General features: G+C 45.4%; 14 non-coding genes across 14 annotated transcripts; 9 read left to right on the top strand and 5 right to left on the bottom strand.

Moving 5' to 3' along the window:
- Positions 1–1,740: 1,740 nt before the first annotated feature.
- Positions 1,741–1,881, top strand: LOC133355735 (U4 spliceosomal RNA). The gene has a single exon (XR_009756790.1). It is a non-coding gene; the product is annotated as a U4 spliceosomal RNA (small nuclear RNA).
- A 1,503-nt stretch (positions 1,882–3,384) lies between these two features.
- LOC133355680 (U4 spliceosomal RNA) lies at positions 3,385–3,526 on the top strand. The gene has a single exon (XR_009756737.1). It is a non-coding gene; the product is annotated as a U4 spliceosomal RNA (small nuclear RNA).
- A 1,445-nt stretch (positions 3,527–4,971) lies between these two features.
- Positions 4,972–5,112, top strand: LOC133355725 (U4 spliceosomal RNA). The gene has a single exon (XR_009756780.1). It is a non-coding gene; the product is annotated as a U4 spliceosomal RNA (small nuclear RNA).
- Positions 5,113–6,713: 1,601 nt separating this feature from the next.
- LOC133355724 (U4 spliceosomal RNA) lies at positions 6,714–6,854 on the top strand. The gene has a single exon (XR_009756779.1). It is a non-coding gene; the product is annotated as a U4 spliceosomal RNA (small nuclear RNA).
- A 1,464-nt stretch (positions 6,855–8,318) lies between these two features.
- Positions 8,319–8,459, top strand: LOC133355723 (U4 spliceosomal RNA). Its single transcript, XR_009756778.1, has one exon. It is a non-coding gene; the product is annotated as a U4 spliceosomal RNA (small nuclear RNA).
- A 1,471-nt stretch (positions 8,460–9,930) lies between these two features.
- LOC133355681 (U4 spliceosomal RNA) lies at positions 9,931–10,071 on the top strand. Its single transcript, XR_009756738.1, has one exon. It is a non-coding gene; the product is annotated as a U4 spliceosomal RNA (small nuclear RNA).
- Positions 10,072–11,533: 1,462 nt separating this feature from the next.
- LOC133355722 (U4 spliceosomal RNA) lies at positions 11,534–11,674 on the top strand. Its single transcript, XR_009756777.1, has one exon. It is a non-coding gene; the product is annotated as a U4 spliceosomal RNA (small nuclear RNA).
- A 1,896-nt stretch (positions 11,675–13,570) lies between these two features.
- LOC133355731 (U4 spliceosomal RNA) lies at positions 13,571–13,711 on the top strand. Its single transcript, XR_009756786.1, has one exon. It is a non-coding gene; the product is annotated as a U4 spliceosomal RNA (small nuclear RNA).
- Positions 13,712–15,050: 1,339 nt separating this feature from the next.
- Positions 15,051–15,191, top strand: LOC133355720 (U4 spliceosomal RNA). The gene has a single exon (XR_009756776.1). It is a non-coding gene; the product is annotated as a U4 spliceosomal RNA (small nuclear RNA).
- A 1,272-nt stretch (positions 15,192–16,463) lies between these two features.
- LOC133355684 (U4 spliceosomal RNA) lies at positions 16,464–16,603 on the bottom strand. The gene has a single exon (XR_009756741.1). It is a non-coding gene; the product is annotated as a U4 spliceosomal RNA (small nuclear RNA).
- A 1,087-nt stretch (positions 16,604–17,690) lies between these two features.
- On the bottom strand, positions 17,691–17,833 carry LOC133355687 (U4 spliceosomal RNA). Its single transcript, XR_009756744.1, has one exon. It is a non-coding gene; the product is annotated as a U4 spliceosomal RNA (small nuclear RNA).
- A 1,328-nt stretch (positions 17,834–19,161) lies between these two features.
- LOC133355663 (U4 spliceosomal RNA) lies at positions 19,162–19,302 on the bottom strand. The gene has a single exon (XR_009756720.1). It is a non-coding gene; the product is annotated as a U4 spliceosomal RNA (small nuclear RNA).
- Positions 19,303–20,754: 1,452 nt separating this feature from the next.
- LOC133355678 (U4 spliceosomal RNA) lies at positions 20,755–20,897 on the bottom strand. Its single transcript, XR_009756735.1, has one exon. It is a non-coding gene; the product is annotated as a U4 spliceosomal RNA (small nuclear RNA).
- Positions 20,898–22,050: 1,153 nt separating this feature from the next.
- On the bottom strand, positions 22,051–22,188 carry LOC133355685 (U4 spliceosomal RNA). Its single transcript, XR_009756742.1, has one exon. It is a non-coding gene; the product is annotated as a U4 spliceosomal RNA (small nuclear RNA).
- Between the last annotated feature and the right edge of the window lie 401 nt (positions 22,189–22,589).

Raw genomic sequence — 22,589 nt, 5'->3', positions numbered from 1 at the left:
ACCGCCGTGGACACTTAACAGTGAGTAAGAAGGGGAATTAGAATCATAGCCGATAAATAGGGAATAGGTACAGGTTTAGTGGAATAGGCCAGCCTCGTCGACTCACTGATTCAACATCAATTCGCAGGTGGCATATAATAAATCATTAATAGCGAAGCGTGGTCTCGCGTGATCTTGTCGTGCAGTGTGAGCGTGTGGGTGCGCTGTGTGCACAGTGGTTCGCCACGTGAGTGAGCGCTGCGCGGAGCTGAGCGCGCGGGTTGCGTGTGGGAACGCGTGTGGTACTGTGTGTGCGTAAGCTCGCGGCGTGCGTAATAGGCGTACCCCAGGTGCGCGATCATAACGCAAGCGGCCAGCAGACGGCGAGCGCTGCGCAGAGCGGCGCAAGAGTGGGTGTCGCGTGTGTTCACTCCGTGTGTGATACAGGTGCGCGATCATAACTTGCGTAGTTGGTGTGGAGTTGGAGTGCACGGAGCGGCGTGTGTGTGTGTGCATACGTTCGTTACATGTCGGACACGGATGCGCATTGGTAACGTGCCGCACAGGGCTATACTGCGAGCACGGCGTTTGATTGACGATGATGTGCGCACGTATGCTCGCAGCGTGGGAGCGCGGCGCGAGGCTGTAACCGTAGTGGCGTCGCATTCGAATGCCGGCAAAACCGTAGCGAGTAATAGGGAGGTGGGGTAACTTAAACGGAATAGGGGATGCTGGCGGGAGGGACCCCGGGGGCCAACGGCCCCCACAAGGGCGGGCACAAGCCGGCGTGAGTAGGTTAAACGTTGAGTTTCATAAGGGCACCACGGGGTGACCCTCCCCTCCCCACCCAGCCCCTCTCCACCTAGCCCCTCCCTCCCCACCCAGCCCCTCCCTGCACGACGGACACAATAATCCCCTGTGGGCTGGTGTAACCAGGAGGTTCCTACCAGTATAACTTCGCGTTCATGAAGAGGTTGGAGGGAGGCCCTATATGGCCTTGTTTGGCCCGCGACGCCCTCTTGTGGATGCAGTTGGTCAAAACATCAGTGTGTCTATACGTCTGGGCCGAGTAGAGTGTTTCTGCTTAAATAAAAATGTGTAATGTTATTCTTTGTTATCCAATTTGATCTCAATTGTTTATTATATGTTAACGTTGACTGAAAGCTTTCGTCACTGCAGGAATTCATATTCCTTGGGGCTTTCGGTAAAGTCACGTAGATAGAAAATAACGTCGTAGTTTTTTTGTTATTTTTTTATTTTATTTGAACCTATCTGCGTGACTTTACCGAAAGACCCAAATAATATATTTATGTTAATGCTACGTGAGTTTGGACACAGTTCTAAGTATATATGACCAGCGATGCCTTCTGCGCAGTATCTGATGTAATTAGATGATCCAGTATCGTTGACCAGAGAGGCTGAGACTCTGCAGCATTTCCACGACGAATCCGCCGTATGAATGACGTCACCAAACCTCCCGTCCAGCGGCACACGTGGGAAGAGGTCGGCAAAAGTCTGAGTACTCTACAGATAATTTCCTCATCCAATTAGTCGAGTAACCGACTATTAAAATATAAAATATGAAAAAGAATCTTTATTTATATATTTACGAGATTATACCCCAAAAAACGTATTCATATATAAAGTGGTAATACTGTATTTGTTTTGAATCGATTCGGTTATTTTCGACTTTGGACTGATCCCATGGCGTTGAGGTAGGGCCGCGTGACTTAAGAGGGAACGGGCCGGCCTCAACAAACCAGCTTTGCGCAGTGGCAGTATCGTAGCCAATGAGGTTTATCCGAGGCGCGATTATTGCTAGTTGAAAACTTTTCCCAATACCCCGCCACGCTGACTTGAAACACAGTCGGCGTCGGCAATTTTTGCAAGCTCGTTCGGGAGCTTTGTCTTGTTTAATGAAGTGTAGAATTGTTTTATGTCCCACGTGTTTGATTCCATACTTTTATTCCATGAAATCAACAGCACAGTTCAATATTTGCAAGCTTTGCCACTTTCTTCTTTGGGGCCGTCCATAAATGACGTCATGCGATTATTGACGATTTTACCCCCCCCTCTCTCGTCACGGCGTCACAAAAAGTCAGACCCCCCCCACCTCAAATATTACGTACCAAAGCTCTGCCCCCCCAAAATAAAACATGCTTCAAATCGCTTTAAACTATAGTCATTGTCGTGCGTATTTAATGTGCCGCTTCACTCTGATGTTGTAGGAGAAAACATTTATCAAAAAGTCTATTTAAACACATTCCTGCGGAGGGAGCTGGTAGGAACGTTGGGTTGCTCGGTCAATGGCCAGGGTCAACGGCGGCGTGGTGTATTCCGCAAATATGCCCGACTGTGAGGGCGGGCACAAGCCGGCGTGAGTAGGTGAAACGTTGAGTTTTATAAGGGCACCACGGGGTGACCAGCCCCTCCCCACCCAGCCCCACCCCTCCCACCCCCCACCCAGCCCCACCCCTCCCACCCCCCCACCCAGTCCCACCCTCCCCACCCAGCCCCTCCCCACCCTCCCCACCCAGCCCCTCCCTGCACGACGGACACAATAATCCCCTGTGGGCTGTTGTAACCAGGAGGTTCCTACCAGTATAACTTCGCGTTCATGAAGAGGTGGGAGGGAAGCCCTGTATGGCCTTGTATGGTCTGTGACGCCCTCTTGTGGATGCAGTTGGTCAAAACATCAGTGTGTTTACACGTCTGGGCCGAGTAGAGTGTTTCTGCTTAAAGAAAAATGTGTAATGTTTAAAAAAAAAATCTAATTTAAACTCAATTGGTTATTATATGTTAATGTTGACTGAAAGCTTTTGTGACTGCAGGATTTCATATTCTTTGGGGCTTTCGGTAAAGTCACGTAGATAGAAAATAACGTCGTTGTTTTTTTGTTATTTTTTTATTTTTTTTGAACCTATCTGCGTGACTTTATTGAAAGACCCAAATAATATATTTATGTTAATGCTACGTGAGTTTGGACACAGTTCTAAGTATCTATGACGGGTGATGCCTTCTGCGCAGTATCTGATGTAATTAGACGATCTTGTACCGCTGACCAGAGAGGCTGAGACTCTGCAGCATTGCCACGACGAATCCGCCGTATGAATGACGTCACCAAACCTCCCGTTCAGCGGCACACGTGGGAAGAGGTCGGCAAAAGTCTGAGTACTCTACAGTTAATTTCCTCATCCAATGAGTCGAGTAACCGACTATCAAAATATTAAATATTAACAAGAATCTTTATTTATATATTTACGAGATTATACCCAAAAACGGATTTATTTATAAAATCGTAATATTTTTTTTTATCAATTCGTTTATTTTCGCCTTTGGACTGATCCCATGGCGTTGAGGTAGGCCGGCGTGACTTAAGAGGGAACGGGCCGGCCTCAACAAACCAGCTTTGCGCAGTGGCAGTATCGTAGCCAATGAGGTTTATCCGTAGGCGCGATTATTGCTAATTGAAAACTTTTCCCAATACCCCGCCACGCTGACTTGAAACACAGTCGGCGTCGGCAATTTTTGCAAGCTCTTTCGGGAGCTTTGGCTTGTTTATTGAAGTGTAGAATTGTTTTATGTCCCACGTGTTTGATTCCATACTTTTATTCCATTAAATCAAGAGCAAAGTTCAATATTTACAAGCTTTGCCACTTTCTTCTTTGGGCCGTCCATAAATGACGTCATGCGATTATTGACGATTTTACCCCCCCCCCCCCTCTCGTCACAAAAGTCAGACCCCCCCCTCAAATATTACGTCCCAAAGCTCTGCCCCCCCAAAACAAAACATGCTTCAAATCGATTTAAACTATTGTCATTGTCGTGCGTATTTAATGTGCCGCTTCACTCTGATGTTGTAGGAGAAAACATTTATCAAAAAGTCTAGTTAAACACATTCCTGCGGAGGGAGCTGGTAGGAACGTTGGGTTGCTCGGTCAATGGCCAGGGTCAACGGCGGCGTGGTGTATTCCGCAAATATGCCCGACTGTGAGGGCAGGCACAAGCCGGCGTGAGTAGGTTAAACGTTGAGTTGTATAAGGGCACCACGGAGTGACCAGCCCCTCCCCACCCAGCTCCACCCCTCCCACCCCCCACCCAGTCCCACCCTCCCTACCCAGCCCCTCCTTCCCTCCCCACCCAGCCCCTCCCTGCACGACGGACACAATAATCCCCTGTGGGCTGATGTAACCAGGAGGTTCCTACCAGTATAACTTCGCGTTCATGAAGAGGTGGGGAGGGAGGCCCTGTATGGCTTTGTATGGCCTGCGACGCCCTCTTGTGGATGCAGTTGGTCAAAACATCAGTGTGTCTATACGTCTGGGCCGAGTAGAGTGTTTCTGCTTAAATAAAAATTTGTAATGTTCTTTTTTTTATCCAATTTAAACTCAATTGTTTCTTATATGTTAATGTTCACTGAAAGCTTTCGTCACTGCAGGAATTCATATTCTTTGGGGCGTTCTGTAAAGTCACGTAGATAGAAAATAACGTCGTAGTTATTTTTTTTATTTTCTTTGAACCTATTTGCGTGACTTTAATGTAATACCCAAATAATATATTTGTTAATGCGACGTGAGTTTGGACACAGTTCTAAGTATCTATGACGGACGATTCCTTCTGTAATTAGACGATCTTGTACCGCTGACCAGAGAGGCTGAGACTCTGTAGCATTACCACGACGAATCCGCGGTACGAATGACGTCACCAAACCTCCCGTCCAGCGGCACACGTGGGAAGAGGTCAGCAAAAGTATGATTTCTCTCCAGTTAATTTCCTCATCCAATGAGTCGAGTAATCGACTATCAAAATATGAAACATGAACAAATTTATTTATGTATATATTTACTAGATTATACCCCAAAAAACCTATTTATATATAAAATCGTAATATTTGTTTCGAATCGATTCGGTTATTTTTGCCTTTGGACTGATCCCATGGCGTTGAGGTAGGGACGTGTCGCTTAAGAGGGAACGGGTCGGCCTCAACAAACCAGCTTTGCGCAGTGGCAGTATCGTAGCCAATGAGGTTTATCCGAGGCGCGATTATTGCTAATTGAAAACTTTTCCCAATACCCCGCCACGCTGACTTGAAACACAGTCGGCGTCGGCAATTTTTGCAAGCTCTTTCGGGAGCTTTGGGTTGTTTAATGAAGTGTAGAATTGTTTTATGTCCCACGTGTTTGATTCCATACTTTTATTCCATGAAATCAACAGAAAAGTTCAATATTTACAAGCTTTGCCCCTTTCTTCTTTGGGGCCGTCCATAAATGACGTCATGCGATTTTGGACGATTTTACCCCCTCCCCTCTCGTCACGGCGTCACAAAAATCAACCCCCCCCCCTCAAATATTACGTCCCAAAGCTCTGCCCCCCCAAAACAAAAAATGCTTCAAATCGATTTAAACTATTGTCATTGTCGTGCGTATTTAATGTGCCGCTTCACTCTGATGTTGTAGGAGAAAACATTTATCAAAAAGTCTAGTTAAACACATTCCTGCGGAGGGAGCTGGTAGGAACGTTGGGTTGCTCGGTCAATGGCCAGGGTCAACGGCGGCGTGGTGTATTCCGCAAATATGGCCGACTGTGAGGGCAGACACAAGCCGGCGTGAGTAGGTTAAACGTTGCGTTTTATAAGGGCACCACGGGGTGACCAGCCCCTCCCCACCCAGCCCCACCCCTCTCACCCCCCACCCAGCCCCACCCTCCGCACCCAGCCCCTCCCCACCCTCCCCTCCCCACCCAGCCCCACCCCTCCCATCACCCACCCAGCCCCACTCCTCCCCATCCTCCCCACCCAGCCCCTCCCCACCCTCCCCTCCCCACCCAGCCCCTCTCTCCCCACCCATCCCCTCCCTGCACGACGGACACAATAATCCCCTGTGGGCTGGTGTAACCAGGAGGTTCCTACCAGTATAACTTCGCGTTCATGAATATGTGGGAGGGAGGCCTTGTATGGCCTGCGACGCCCTCTTGTGGATGCACTTGGTAAAAAATTAACCCGTAAAAACAAAGTTTTTCACTATAAATCCTTCATATGCGTGGCGGCTAGAGTCCTCTCGTCCTCTGGCTTGAGATGGCTGCCACCTATGGGTCAGATGATTGTCTGCCAGTATTAAGCAATTGGTAATTCAATATTTAAAAAAAAATTAGAAAAACATTTTCACGAAAATACATTTTCCCGCACAACGAGTCTGTGTGCAAAATGTCAGCTCGATTGGATCACGGGAAGTGGGTTAAAAAACGACCGAAAGATTTGCACAGTCGTAAGCGCGCAAGCAAGCAAGTGAACTTAATATAAAGGATTTAAAAAAGAACATCGTTCGTACGCGACGTGTTCACGACTTGTGAACGTCGTGAGTGGTTTCACTCTCCACTGCACCGCGTGTGCTGAAGGCGCAGCTAAATTGGCACGTTGTGTTTATGTGACTGAACTTTGCGAATTGTCCGTGTCGGTTGGTGGCGGGTGTGACGACGCACTAGAATTTACGCGATCTATCCCAACAACAACAACAACGAAAAATCAACCTCGATTATGGAAAACATCAGTGTGTCTATACGTCTGATCCGGGTAGAGTGTTAAATTATTTAAATAGATTAAGTAAAATCCTTATTGTATTATATAAGAACATCAAATGTTTTTTTAGTGGATGTGTTTATATTAGTATTTGCATGATCCCATGGCGTTGAGGTAGGGCCGCGTGACTTAAGAGGGAACGGGCCGGCCTCAACAAACCAGCTTTGCGCAGTGGCAGTATCGTAGCCAATGAGGTTTATCCGAGGCGCGATTATTGCTAATTGAAAACTTTTCCCAATACCCCGCCACGCTGACTTGAAACACAGTCGGCGTCGGCAATTTTTGCAAGCTCTTTCGGGAGCTTTGGCTTGTTTAAGGAAGTGTAGAATTGTTTTATGTCCCACGTGTTTGATTCCATACTTTTATTCCATTAAATCAAGAGCAAAGTTCAATATTTACAAGCTTTGCCCCTTTCTTCTTTGGGGCCGTCCATAAATGACGTCATGCGATTTTGGACAATTTACCCCCCCCCCCCCTGTCGTCACAAAAGTCAGACCCCCCCCTCAAATATTACGTCCCAAAGCTCTGCCCCCCCAAAACAAAACATGCTTCAAATCGATTTAAACTATTGTCATTGTCGTGCGTATTTAATGTGCCGCTTCACTCTGATGTTGTAGGAGAAAACATTTATCAAAAAGTCTAGTTAAACACATTCCTGCGGAGAGAGCTGGTAGGAACGTTGGGTTGCTCGGTCAATGGCCAGGATCAACGGCGGCGTGGTGTATTCCGCAAATATGCCCGACTGTGAGGGCAGGCACAAGCCGGCGTGAGTAGGTTAAACGTTGAGTTTTATAAGGGCACCACGGGGTGACCAGCCCCTCCCCACCCAGCTCCACCCCTCCCACCCCCCACCCAGTCCCACCCTCCCTACCCAGCCCCTCCTTCCCTCCCCACCCATCCCCTCCCTGCACGACGGACACAATAATCCCCTGTGGGCTGATGTAACCAGGAGGTTCCTACCAGTATAACTTCGCGTTCATGAAGAGGTGGGGAGGGAGGCCCTGTATGGCTTTGTATGGCCTGCGACGCCCTCTTGTGGATGCAGTTGGTCAAAACATCAGTGTGTCTATACGTCTGGGCCGAGTAGAGTGTTTCTGCTTAAATAAAAAATTGTAATGTTATTTTTGTATCCAATTAAACTCAATTGTTTCTTATATGTTAATGTTCACTGAAAGCTTTCATCACTGCAGGAATTCATATTCTTTAGAGCTTTCGGTAAAGTCACGTAGATAGAAATTGACGTCGTAGTTTTTTTGTTATTTTGTTCTTTTCTTTGAACCTTTCTGCGTGACTTTACCGAAAAACCCAAATAATACATTTGTTAATGCTACGTGAGTTTGGACACAGTTCTAAGTATATATGACGGGCGAGACCTTCGGCGCAGTATCTGATGTAATTAGATGATCCAGTATCGCTGACCAGAGAGGCTGAGACTCTGTAGCATTACCACGACGAATCCGCCGTATGAATGACGTCACTAAACCTCCCGTCCAGCGGCACACGTGGGAAGAGGTCAGCAAAAGTCTGAGTACTCTACAGTTAATTTCCTCATCCAATGAGTCGAGTAACCGACTATCAAAATATTCCATATTAACAAGAATCTTTATTTATATATTTACGATATTATACCCAAAAAACGGATTTATATATAAAATCGTAAAACATTTTTTTTAATCGATTCGTTTATTTTCGCCTTTGGACTGATCCCATGGCGTTGAGGTAGGACCGCGTGACTTAAGAGGGAACGGGCCGGCCTCAACAAACCAGCTTTGCGCAGTGGCAGTATCGTAGCCAATGAGGTTTATCCGAGGCGCGATTATTGCTAATTGAAAACTTTTCCCAATACCCCGCCACGCTGACTTGAAACACAGTCGGCGTCGGCAATTTTTGCAAGCTCTTTCGGGAGCTTTGGCTTGTTTAAGGAAGTGTAGAATTGTTTTATGTCCCACGTGTTTGATTCCATACTTTTATTCCATTAAATCAAGAGCAAAGTTCAATATTTACAAGCTTTGCCCCTTTCTTCTTTGGGGCCGTCCATAAATGACGTCATGCGATTTTGGACAATTTACCCCCCCCCCTGTCGTCACAAAAGTCAGACCCCCCCCTCAAATATTACGTCCCAAAGCTCTGCCCCCCCAAAACAAAACATGCTTCAAATCGATTTAAACTATTGTCATTGTCGTGCGTATTTAATGTGCCGCTTCACTCTGATGTTGTAGGAGAAAACATTTATCAAAAAGTCTAGTTAAACACATTCCTGCGGAGGGAGCTGGTAGGAACGTTGGGTTGCTCGGTCAATGGCCAGGATCAACGGCGGCGTGGTGTATTCCGCAAATATGCCCGATTGTGATGGCAGGCACAAGCCGGCGTGAGTAGGTTAAACGTTGAGTTTTATAAGGGCACCACGGGGTGACCAGCCCCTCCCCACCCAGCCCCACCCCTCCCACCCCCCACCCAGTCCCACCCTCCCCACCCTGCCCCTCCCCACCTTCCCCACCCAGCCCCTCCCTGCACGACGGACACAATAATCCCCTGTTGGGCTGATGTAACCAGGAGGTTCCTACCAGTATAACTTCGCGTTCATGAAGAGGTGGGGAGGGAGGCCCTGTATGGCTTTGTATGGCCTGCGACGCCCTCTTGTGGATGCAGTTGGTCAAAACATCAGTGTGTCTATACGTCTGGGCCGAGTAGAGTGTTTATGCTTAAATAAAAAATTGTAATGTTATTTTTTTTATCCAATTTAAACTCCATTGTTTCTTATATGTCAATGTTGACTGAAAGCTTTCGTGACTGCAGGAATTCATATTCTTTGGGGCTTTCGGTAAAGTCACGTAGATAGAAAATAACGTCGTTGTTTTTTTTGTTATTTTTTTTATTTTCTTTGAACCTATCTGCCTGACTTTACCGAAAGACCCAAATAATATATTTATGTTAATGCTACGTGAGTTTGGACACAGTTCTAAGTATCTATGACGGGTGATGCCTTCTGCGCAGTATCTGATGTAATTAGACGATCTTGTACCGCTGACCAGAGAGGCTGAGACTCTGTAGCATTACCACGACGAATCCGCCGTATGAATGACGTCACCAAACCTCCCGTCCAGCGGCACACGTGGGAAGAGGTCAGCAAAAGTCTGAGTATTCTCCCGTTAATTTCCTCATCCAATGAGTCGAGTAATCGACTATCAAAATATTCCATATGAGCAAAAATCTTTATTGATATATTTACGAGATTATACCCAAAAAAAAGTATTTATATATGAAATCGCAATAAATTTTTTTTTTATCGATTCGTTTATTTTCGCCTTTGGATTGATCCCATGGCGTTGAGGTAGAGCCGCGTGACTTAAGAGGGAACGGGCCGGCCTCAACAAACCAGCTTTGCGCAGTGGCAGTATCGTAGCCAATGAGGTTTATCCGAGGCGCGATTATTGCTAATTGAAAACTTTTCCCAATACTTCGCCACGCTGACTTGAAACACAGTCGCCGTCGGCAAGTTTTGCAAGCTCTTTCGGGAGCTTTGGTTTGTTTAATGAAGTGTAGAATTGTTTTATGTCCCACGTGTTTGATTCCATACTTTTATTCCATGAAATCAAGAGCAAAGTTCAATATTTACAAGCTTTGCCCTTTTCTTCTTTGGGGCCGTCCATAAAAGACGTCATGCGATTTTGGACGATTTTACCCCCCCCCTCTCGTCACGGCGTCACAAAAAGTCAGACCCCCCCCCTCAAATATTACGTCCCAAAGCTCTGCCCCCCCAAAACAAAACATGCTTCAAATCGATTTAAACTATTGTCATTGTCGTGCGTATTTAATGTGCCGCTTCACTCTGATGTTGTAGGAGAAAACATTTATCAAAAAGTCTAGTTAAACACATTCCTGCGGAGGGAGCTGGTAGGAACGTTGGGTTGCTCGGTCAATGGCCAGGGTCAACGGCGGCGTGGTGTATTCCGCAAATATGCCCGACTCTGAGGGCAGGCACAAGCCGGCGTGAGTAGGTTAAACGTTGAGTTTTATAAGGGCACCACGGGGTGACCAGCCCCTCCCCACCCAGCTCCACCCCTCCCACCCCCCACCCAGTCCCACCCTCCCTACCCAGCCCCTCCTTCCCTCCCCACCCAGCCCCTCCCTGCACGACGGACACAATAATCCCCTGTGGGCTGATGTAACCAGGAGGTTCCTACCAGTATAACTTCGCGTTCATGAAGAGGTGGGGAGGGAGGCCCTGTATGGCTTTGTATGGCCTGCGACGCCCTCTTGTGGATGCAGTTGGTCAAAACATCAGTGTGTCTATACGTCTGGGCCGAGTAGAGTGTTTCTGCTTAAATAAAAAATTGTAATGTTATTTTTTTTATCAAATTTAAACTCAATTGTTTCTTATATGTTAATGTTCACTGAAAGCTTTCATCACTGCAGGGATTCATATTCTTTAGAGCTTTCGGTAAAGTCACGTAGATAGAAATTGACGTCGTAGTTTTTTTGTTATGTTGTTATTTTCTTTGAACCTTTCTGCGTGACTTTACCGAAAGACCCAAATAATACATTTGTTAATGCTACGTGAGTTTGGACACAGTTCTAAGTATATATGACGGGCGAGGCCTTCTGCGCAGTATCTGATGTAATTAGATGATCCAGTATCGCTGACCAGAGAGGCTGAGACTCTGTAGCATTACCACGACGAATCCGCCGTATGAATGACGTCACTAAACCTCCCGTCCAGCGGCACACGTGGGAAGAGGTCAGCAAAAGTCTGAGTACTCTCCCGTTAATTTCCTCATCCAATGAGTCGAGTAATCGACGATTAAAATATGAACAAAAATCTGTATTTATATATTTACGAGATTATACCCAAAAAACGGATTTATATATAAAATCGTAAGATTTTTTTTATCGATTCGTTTATTTTCGCCTTTGCACTGATCCCATGGCGTTGAGGTAGTCCGCGTCGCTTAAGAGGGAACGGGCCGGCCTCAATAAACCAGCTTTGCGCAGTGGCAGTATCGTAGCCAATGAGGTTTATCCGAGGCGCGATTATTGCTAATTGAAAACTTTTCCCAATACCCCGCCACGCTGACTTGAAACACAGTCGGCGTCGGCAATTTTTGCAAGCTCTTTCGGGAGCTTTGGGTTGTTTAATGAAGTGTAGAATTGTTTTATGTCCCACGTGTTTGATTCCATACTTTTATTCTATGAAATCAACAGCAAAGTTCAATATTTGCAAGCTTTGCCCCTTTCTCCTTTGGGGCCGTCCATAAATGACGTCATGCGATTTTGGACGATTCTACCCCCTCCCCTCTCGTAACGGCGTCACAAAGAGTCAGACCCCCCCCCACTCAAATATTACGTTCCAAAGCTCTGCCCCTCCAAAATAAAACATGCTTCAAATCGCTTTAAACTATTGTCATTGTCGCGTGTATTTAATGTGCCGCTTCACTCTGATGTTGTAGGAGAAAACATTTATCAAAAAGTCTAGTTAAACACATTCCTGCGGAGGGAGCTGGGAGGAACGTTGAGTTTCTCGGTCAATGGCCAGGATCAACGGCGGCGTGGTGTATTCCGCAAATATGCCTGACTGTGAGGGCGGGCACAAGCCGGCGTGAGTAGGTTAAACGTTGAGTTTCATAAGGGCACCACGGGGTGACCAGCCCCTCCCCACCCAGCCCCTCCCCACCCAGCCCCTCCCCACCCAGCCCCACCCCACCCAGCCCCTCCCCACCCAGCCTCTCCCCACCCAGCCCCACCCCTCCCACCCCCCACCCAGCCCAGCCCCACCCTCCGCACCCAGCCCCTCCCCACCCAGCCCCTCCCCACCCAGCCCCTCCCCACCCAGCCCCACCCGACCCAGCCTCTCCCCACCCAGCCCCACCCCTCTCACCCCCACCCAGCCCAGCCCCACCCTCCGCACCCAGCCCCTCCCCACCCTCCCCTCCCCACCCAGCCCCACCCCTCCCATCCCCCACCCAGCCCCACCATACCTAGCACCACCCCTCCCACCACCACCCAGCCCCACTCCTCCCCACCCTCCCCACCCAGCCCCTCCCCACCCCCCCCCCTCCCCACCCAGCCCCACCCCTCCCATCCCCCACCCAGCCCCACCACACCTAGCACCACCCCTCCCACCCCCCACCCAGCCCCACTCCTCCCCACCCTCCCCACCCAGCCCCTCCCTCCCCACCCATCCCCTCCCTGCACGACGGACACAATAATCCCCTGTGGGCTGGTGTAACGAGGAGGTTCCTACCAGTATAACTTCGCGTTCATGAAGAGGTGGGAGGGAGTCCTTGTATGGCTTTGTATGGCCTGCGACGCCCTCTTGTGGATGCAGTTGGTAAAAATATCAGTGTGTCTATACGTCTGGGCCGAGTAGAGTGTTTCTGCTTAAATAAAAATGTGTAATGTTATTTTTTTTATCCAATTTAAACTCAGTTGTTTCTTATATGTTAATGTTGACTGAAAGCTTTCTTCACTGCAGGAATTCATATTCTTTGGGGCTTTCTGTAAAGTCATGTAGATAGAAAATAACGTCGTAGTTAATTTTGTTATTTTTCTTTGAACCTATCTGCGTGACTTTACCGAAAGACCCAAATAATATATTTGTTAATGCTACGTGAGTTTGGACACAGTTCTAAGTATCTATGACGAGCGATTCCTTCTGTAATTAGACGATCCAGTACCGCTGACCAGAGAGGCTGAGACTCTGTAGCATTACCACGACGAATCCGCCCTATGAATGACGTCACCAAACCTCCCGTCCAGCGGCACACGTGGGAAGAGGTCGGCAAAAGTCTGAGTACTCTACAGTTAATTTCCTCATCCAATGAGTCGAGTAATCGACGATTAAAATATAAAAAAAAATCTTTATTATATATTTACGAGATTATACCAAAAAAACTGATTTATATATAAAATCGTAATATTTATTTTTTTTCGATTCGTTTAATTTCGCCTTTGGACTGATCCCATAGCGTTGAGGCAGACCGCGTAACTTAAGAGGGAACGGGCCGGCCTCAACCAACCAGCTTTGCGCAGTGGCAGTATCGTAGCCAATGAGGTTTTTCCGAGGCGCGATTATTGCTAATTGAAAACTTTTCCCAATACCCCGCCACGCTGACTTGAAACACAGTCGGCGTCGGCAATTTTTGCAAGCTCTTTCGGGAGCTTTGGGTTGTTTAATGAAGAGTAGAATTTGCTTGAGGCTTTGCCGTGATTGTACAAATGTTGCACTGGACTGGCAAGCCCAGAGGTCGCAGACCTAATTTCTCAAACTGCTTTGCAACCCTATAAAATTAACGAGTCAGCCCTTGGCTGCATCCCGGCACGACAGTTATGTTGTTCTTGATTTGAAGCTTTAGTGACTGCAGGAATCCATATGGTTCACGTCGTTATAAAATAAAATAAATTACGACGTTTCGGGCGCAACACAAGCATCCACCATCAGGTGAGAAAGCATGGTCTGCTGCTGAGGCAGACAGTTTTAAAAGGTTTTCTGCAGCAGCAGACCATGCTTTCCCACCTGATGATGGACGCTTGTGTTGCGCCCGAAACGTCGTGATTTATTTTATTTTATACCTACGTGGCTTTACCGAAAGAACCGAAGAGTATAGTTATGTTGTTCTCTGTCCCACGTGTTTGATTCCATACTTTTATTCAATTAAATCAACAGCCAAGTTCAATTTCCGCAAGCCATGCCTCTGTCTCCTTATACCCTGCCCCTTCGTAATAAACAATGATCAGGCCCAGTTGTTGCTGCTTCTTCCACCCCCGCGCCTTTCCTTTTTAGGCCCCGCCCATTCTCATTTAGGCCACGCCCATTGGTGTCTAGCCCCGCCCCTCCCCCTCGCACACGGGGTGGGGGTTGTGAGAAGGGGGGCAGTGCGCGCGTGTCGCAGTAGGACCAGAATGCCTCTTAGAGCAGCCAGATAACAACACATTGATTATCCCGTTGTCAACCATACGGTGACGGAATTTCTAATTATTGGAAAATATACCATTACATTTTAAGCAATAGAAACAATGTCACTGACTTCTTGCATTTGTTATTCCAATTACAACCAAAAGTATTAGGGAACAGCCGATTTCTGAATAATTAAAACGTAAATATTATTTTGCTTTTCAACAAATATAATCCACGACATCACAACCCTCGCGTAAATGATCGCACTCTTAACATTATTTGCACTTTAACAGGACACCACTTCGAAGTCACGTGTTGTATACCGATGACGTCCCCAAGCGCCAGCCATCACCTCCCGTCCAGCGGCACATGCGGGAAGAGGCATGGACAATGTTAACATATCTCCTCATCCAATCAATCGAGTAATTTACTATACGTTTCATTAAAATACATTATTTAAATAGATTTAGCAAAATCTTATTGTATTATATAAGAATATAAAATGTTTTTTAGTGAATGTGTTTATTTTAGTATTTGAATGATCCCATGGCGTTGAGATAGGGCCGCGTGACTTAAGAGGGAACGGGCCGACCTCAACAAACCAGCTTTGCGCAGTGGCAGTATCGTAGCCAATGAGGTTTATCCGAGGCGCGATTATTGCTAATTGAAAACTTTTCCCAATACCCCGCCACGCTGACTTGAAACACAGTCGGCGTCGGCAATTTTTGCAAGCTCTTTCGGGAGCTTTGGGTTGTTTAATCAAGTGTAGAATTGTTTTCTGTTCCACGTGTTCCATACTTTTATTCCATGAAATTAACAGCAAAGTTCAATATCTGTAAGCTGTGCCCCGTTCTACTTCGGGACCGTCCATAAATGACGTCACAGGATTTTGGCCGATTTTTGACCCCCCCTCCCCTCCTCGTCACACGGTGTCACAAAAAGTCAGACCCCCCTCAAATATGACGTCACAAAGGTCTCCCCCCCCCCCCCAAAACCATATTTCTATTTGGAAATCAAAACATGCTTCAAATAAAATTTCCATTTAAAGCTTTCGTGACTGCAGGGATTCATCTTCTTGGTTCTTTCGGTAAAGTCACGTAGAAGGGAGATAATAAAATAATAAAAATAAAACATAATAAAATAATAAAATTCTCACGACGTTTCGGCCACAACGCAAACAGCGAGACCCCCCCCCCACCCTCCTACGCATTCCACAAGTAGTGACTAATCCCATATCTGCATTTTACATAAATATGCAAAATTCCTCTTGATATGCAAATTCCTTCGTCAAGGAGCCCCTTCCCCTCTCCAACCCAGCTTAAATATACGCTGCCAAGCTTGGTGGTGTTCATTCGGACGCTGTCTTTCCGACAGACCTGTTCTTTACCTGAGGACGGCTGCTTGCGTTGTGGCCGAAACGTCGTGAGAATTGTATTATTTTATTATGTTTTATTTTTATTATTTTATTATCTCCCTTCTACGTGACTTTACCGAAAGAACCAAGAAGATGCTTCAAATCACTATTGTCATTGAAGTGCGTATTTTATGCGGCGCTGCACTCTGATGTTGTAGGAGAAAACACGTATAAAAAGGAGGCGTTGGAAAGCTGAAATATAGCATCAAATTCACTTGAAAATATTAAACGTCTTATTAAAACTGCAGATGTTCAAAATATTATATTGAAATTCTCTTATAATTATAATATTTCGAATGTAATTATAAATATAAATAAATACTTGAAACTTTGTAGTAGAACGAAGCAAAATGGAGAGTACAATTAGAAAAATCACATTTTCATTCCACAGAATGAAAAAGCCCTGGTAGAATCATTAAAATAAAAATGTTAAATAACAATCATTCAAAACATTTACAAAATTTTGAGAAAGCAGTTTGAGAAATTGGGTCTGCGACCTCTGGCTTGTCAGTCCAGTGCAAAATTATTACAACCATGGCAGGCTTTGTCTCTGCTACCTTAAAACCTCAAGCAAATTCTACACTTTATTAAATAACCCAAAACCCTCGAAAGAGCTTGCAAAAATTGCCGACGCCGACTGTGTTTCAAGTCAGCGTGGCGGGGTATTGGGAAAAGTTTTCAATTAGCAATAATCGCGCTCGGATAAACCTCATTGGCTACGATACTGCCACTGCGCAAAGCTGGTTTGTTGAGGCCGGCCCGTTCCCTCTTAAGTCACGCGGTCCTACCTCAACGCCATGGGATCATTCAAATACTAAAATAGATATACATCCACTAAAAAAACATTTGATTTGCTAATATAATACAATAAGGATTTTACTAAAATATTTAAAGATTTAATGAAACCGATAGGCAATTATTCGATTAATTGGATGAGGAGATATGTTAGCATTGTCCGTGCCTCTTCCCGCGTGTGCCGCTGGACGGGAGGTGATGGCTGGCGCGTGGGGACGTCATCGGTATATAACACGTGACTTCGAAGTGGTGTCCTGTTAAAGTGCAAATAAAGTTAAGAGTGCGATAATTTACGCGAGGCTTTGTGATACCGTGGATTTTATTTGTTGAAAAGCAAAATTATATTTCCGTTTAAATTATTCAGAAATCGGCTGTTCCCTTATACTTTTAGTTGTAAGTGGAATAACAAATGCAAGAAGTCAGTGATTACCTTTCTCTATAGCTTAAAATGTAATGGTAATTTTCCAATAATTAAAAATAGCGTCACCTTATTGGTTGACAACGGGATAATCAATCTGTTGTTATCTGGCTGCTCTAAGAGGCATTCTGGTCCTACTGCGACACGCGCGCACTGCCCCCCTTCTCACAGCCCCCACCCCGTGTGCGAGGGGGAGGGGCGGGGCTAGACACAATGGGCGTGGCCTAAATGAGAATGGGCGGGCCTAAAAAGGAAAGGCGCGGGGGTGGAAGAAGCAGAAACAACTGGGCCTGATCATTATTGATTACGAAGGGGCAGGGTATAAGGAGAAAGGGGCAGAGCTTGCGGAAATTGAACTTTGCTGTTGATTTCATGGAATAAAAGTACGGAATCAAACACGTGGGACAGAGAACAACATAACCGTCGTGCCAGGGATGCAGCCATGGGCTGACGAGTTTAATTTTACTGGGTGAACGCAATTTGACAAATTGGGTCTGCGACCTCTGCCTTGGCAGTCCAGTGCAAACTTATTGCAATCTCGGCAGGTATTGGTTCTGCTAACTTAAAACCTCAGGCCCAGTTGTTTCTTCTTCTACACTTCTTGAACAACCCAACGCTCCCAAAAGAGCTAGCAAATATGTGCCGACGCCGACTGTGTTTCAAGTCAGCGTGGCGGGGTATTGGGGAAAAGTTTTCAATTAGCAATAATCGCGCCTCAGATAAACCTCATTGGCTACGATACTGCCACTGCGCAAAGCTGGTTTGTTGAGGCCGACCCGTTCCCTCTTAGCGGACACGTCCCTACCTCAACGCCATGGGATCAGTCCAAAGCCGAAAATAATCGAATCCATTCGAAACAAATATTACGATTTATATAGGAATACGTTTTAAGGGTATAATCTCGAAATATATCAATAAAGATTTTTGCTAATATGGAATATTTTGATAGTCGATAACTCGACTCATTGGATGAGGAAATTACCTGGAGAGTACTCAGACTTTTGCCGACCTCTTCCCACGTGTGCCGCTGGACGGGAGGTTTGGTGACGTTATTCATACGGCGGATTCGTCGTGGTAATGCTCCAGAGTCTCGGCCTCTCTGGTCAGCGGTACTGGATCATCTAATTACATCAGATACTGCGCAGAAGGCATCGCCCGTCATAGATACTTAGAACTGTGTCCAAACTCACGTAGCATTAACAACTATATTATTTGGGTCTTACGGTAAAGTCACGCAGAGAGGTTCAAAGAAAATAACAAAAAACTACGACGTTATTTTGTATGTACGTGACTTTACCGAAAGCCCCAAAGAATATGAATTCCTGCAGTGACGAAAGCTTTCAGTCAACATTAACATATAATAAACAATTGAGTTTAAATAGGATTTTAAAAAAACATTACACATTTTTCTTTAAGCAGAAACACTCTACCGGGCCCAGACGTATAAACACACTGATGTTTTCCATAATTGAGGTTATACAGGTAGGAAACAAACAGGTTCCACACTGCCCACCAGGAATTATTTGTCTGTCTGTCGTGCACGAATACGCTGTCCAACCAAGTCCCTACCTGCCCACTCCGAAGGAACGTGTTTTTAAATCCTTTATATTAAGTTCGCTTGCTTGCTTGCTTGCGTGCTTGCGTGCTTGCTTACGACCGTGCAAATATTTCGGTAGTTTTTTAACACACTTCCCGTGATTCAATCGAGCTGACATTTTCCACACAGACTCGTTGTGCGTGACAATTAATTTTCGTGAAAAATTTTTTCCTAAATTTTACACTGTTTAGGGAAATTTTTACAAATATTTAATAACCAATTGCTTAATGCTGGCAGACAATCATCTGACCCATAGGTGGCAGCCATCTCAAGCCAGAGGATGAGAGGACTCGCATATAAAGGATTTAGAGTGAAAAACTTTGTTTTACGGGTTAATTTTTTATTGGGTGCAAAGCAGTTTGAGAGATTGGGTCTGCGACCTCTGGCTTGGCAGCTCAGTGCAAAATTATTACAATAATAATTACAATCACGGCAAGTTCTGCTAACTTAAACCTCAAGCAAATTCTACACTTCATTAAACAACCCAAAGCTCCCGAAAGAGCTTGCAAAAATTGCCGACGCCGACTGTGTTTCAAGTCAGCATGGCGGGGTATTGGGAAAAGTTTTCAATTAGCAATAATCGCGCCTCGGATAAACCTCATTGGCTACGATACTGCCACTGCGCAAAGCTGGTTTGTTGAGGCCGAGCCCGTTCCCTTTTAAGTCACGCGGCCCTACCTCAACGCCATGGGATCATGCAAATACTAAACAAACACATCCACAAAAACCTTGATTTGCTTATATAATACAATAAGGATTTTACTAAACATTTTTAAATATTTTAATGAAACCGATAGTTAATTACTGGATTAATTGGACGAGGAGATATGTTAACATTGTCCGTGCCTCTTCCCGCGTGTGCCGCTGGACGGGAGGTGATGACTGGTGCTTGGGGACGTCATCGGGAGACTAAACGTGATTTCGAAGTGGTTGTCCTGTTAAAGTGCAAATAAAGTGAAGAGTGCGATCATTTATGCGAGGCTTTGTGATACCGGGGATATTTTTGGTTGAAAAGCGAAATAATATTTACGTTTTAATTATTCAGAAATCGGCTGTTCCCTAATACTTTTGGTAGTAAGGGGCCATCCATAAATGACGTCACGCACCTGGGGGGGGGGGGTCAGACATTTGTGACGATGTGTGACGAGGGGGGGGGGGGTTTGAGAAATGTGACGTCACATCAAAATGCGGAACTTTAAATAATATAGACAACACGTTCTACTTAATTAAATCGACTTTTAATAAATGTTTTCTCCTACAGCATCAGAGTGATACGGCACATTAAATACGCACTACAATGACAATAGTTTAAAGCGATTTGAAGCATGTTATTTTGGGGGGGGGGGGGGGCAGAGCTTTGTGACGTCATATTTGAGGGGGGGGGTCTGACTTTCTGTGACGCCGTGTGACGGGGGGGGGCGGAGGTCCAAAATCTAGTGACGTCATTTATGGACGGCCCCGAAGGAGAAAGGGGCAGAGCCTACAGATATTGAACTTCTTGGTTCTTTCGGTAAAGTCACGTGGAAGGGAAATAATCAGAGGTGGGACAAAGTCATTGTTATGCAAGTCCAAGTCGAGTCTGAAGTCATTCAAATTCATGACTCGAGTCTGACTCGAGTCCAAGTCACATGACTCGAGTCCACACCTCAGAGGTTGGGACAAAGTCATTGTTATGCAAGGTCCAAGTCGAGACTGAAGTCATCAAATCATGACTCGAGTCTGACTCGAGTCCAAGTCACATGACTCGAGTCCACACCTCAGAGGTGGGACAAAGTCATTGTTATGCAAGTCCCAAGTCGAGTCTGAAGTCATCAAATTCATGACTCGAGTCCAAGTCACATGACTCGAGTCCACACCTCTGGAAATAATAAAATAATTCTCACGACGTTTCGGCCACAACGCAAGCAGTCGTCGTCGTGATAATTATTTTATTATTTCCCTTCTACGTGACTACCGAAAGAACCAAGAAGATGAATCCCGACGGTCACGAAAGCTTTAATTCGAAATTTGCTGTTGATTTCATGGAATGGAATCATACACGTGGGACAGAAAACAATTCTACACTTCATTAAACAACCCAAAGCTCCCGAAAGAGCTTGCAAAAATTGCCGACGCCGACTGTGTTTCAAGTCAGCGTGGCGGGGGTATTGGGAAAAGTTTTCAATTAGCAATAATCGCGCCTCGGATAAACCTCATTGGCTACGATACTGCCACCTGCGCAAAGCTGCTTTGTTGAGGCCGGCCCGTTCCCTCTTAAGTCACGCGGCCCTAACTCAACGCCATGGGATCATTCAAAAACTAAAATCAACACATCCACTAAAAAAAAACCTTTGATTTGCTTATATAATACAATGATGATTTTACTAAACATATTTAAATATTTTAATGAAACCGATAGTCAATTACTCGATTAATTGGATGAGGAGATATGTTAACATTGTCTGTGCCGCTGGACGGGAGGTGATGACTGGTGCTGGGGACGTCTCGGTATACAACACGTGGACTTCGAAGTGGTGTCCTGTAAAGTGCAAATAAAGTTAAGAGTGCGATCATTTACGCGAGGCTTTGTGATACCGGGGATATTTTTGGTTGAGAAGCAAAATAATATTTACGTTTTAATTATTCAGAAATCGGCTGTTTCCTTATACTGTTTGGTTGTAAGGGGCCGTCCATAAATGACGTCACGCACCTGGGGGGGGGGGGGGGGTCAGGACATTCGTGACGATGTGTTGCGGGCGGGGGGCTTGTAGAAATGTGACGTCACATCAAAATTGCGCCTCTTTTAATAAATATAGACAACACGTTCTACTTAATTAAATAGACTTTTTTTTATAAATATTTTCTCCTACAACATCAGAATGCAGCGGCACATTAATACGCAATACAATGACAATAGTTAAAGCATTTCAAGCATGTTTTATTTGGGGGGGCCAGAGCTTTGTGACATAATATTTGAGGAGGGTCTGACTTTTTGTGACGCCGTGTGACGGCGGGCAGATGTCCAAAACCGTGTGACGTGATTTATGGACGGTCCCAAAGGAGAAAGGGGCAGAGCTTACAGATGTTGAACTTTCTGTTGATTTCTTGGTTCTTTCGGTAAGTCACGTAGAAGGGAAATAATAAAATAATAATAAAAACATTATAAAATAATTCTAACGACGTTTCGGCCACAACGCAAGCAGTCGTCGCCGGAAATTTTTTATTATGTTTTATTTTACTATTTTCCTTCTACGTGACTTTACCAAAAGAACCAAGAAGATGAATCCCTGCAGTCACGACAGGTTTAAATCTAAATTTGCTGTTGATTTCATGGAATAAAAGTATGGAATCAAACACGTGGGACAGAATACAATTCTACACTTCATTAAACAAGACAAAGCTCCCGAAAGAGCTTGCAAAAATTGCCGACGCCGACGTGTTTCAAGTCAGCGTGGGGGGTATTGGGAAAAGTTTTCAATTAGCATAATCGCGCCTCGGATAAACCTCATTGGCTACGATACTGCCACTGCGCAAAGCTGGTTTGGTGAGGCCGGCCCGTTCCCTCTTAAGTCACGCGGTCCTACCTCAACGCTATGGGATCATTCAAATACTTAAATAAACACATTCACTAAAAATAATATTCATGTTGTCATAATACAATAAAGATTTTACGAAACATATTTAATAATTTAATTAAACCGATAGTTAATTACTCGATTAATTGGATGAGGAGATATGTTAACATTGTCCGTGCCTCTTCCCGCGTGTGCCGCTGGACGGGAGGTGATGGCTGGCGCTTGGGGACGTCATCGGTATACAACACGTGACTTCGAAGTGGTGTCCTGTTAAAGTGCAAATAATGTTAAGAGTGCGATCATTTATGCGAGGCTTTGTGATACCGGGGATATTTTTGGTTGAAAAGCGAAATAATATTACGTT

Source organism: Lethenteron reissneri, chromosome 51 (assembly GCF_015708825.2).
Source record: "Lethenteron reissneri isolate LAM-NWPU_2019-01 chromosome 51, ASM1570882v1, whole genome shotgun sequence".
Classification (NCBI taxonomy): domain Eukaryota; kingdom Metazoa; phylum Chordata; class Hyperoartia; order Petromyzontiformes; family Petromyzontidae; genus Lethenteron; species Lethenteron reissneri.
Note: the sequence above shows the minus strand (reverse complement) of the source record. Positions and strands in the feature narration are given on the sequence as shown.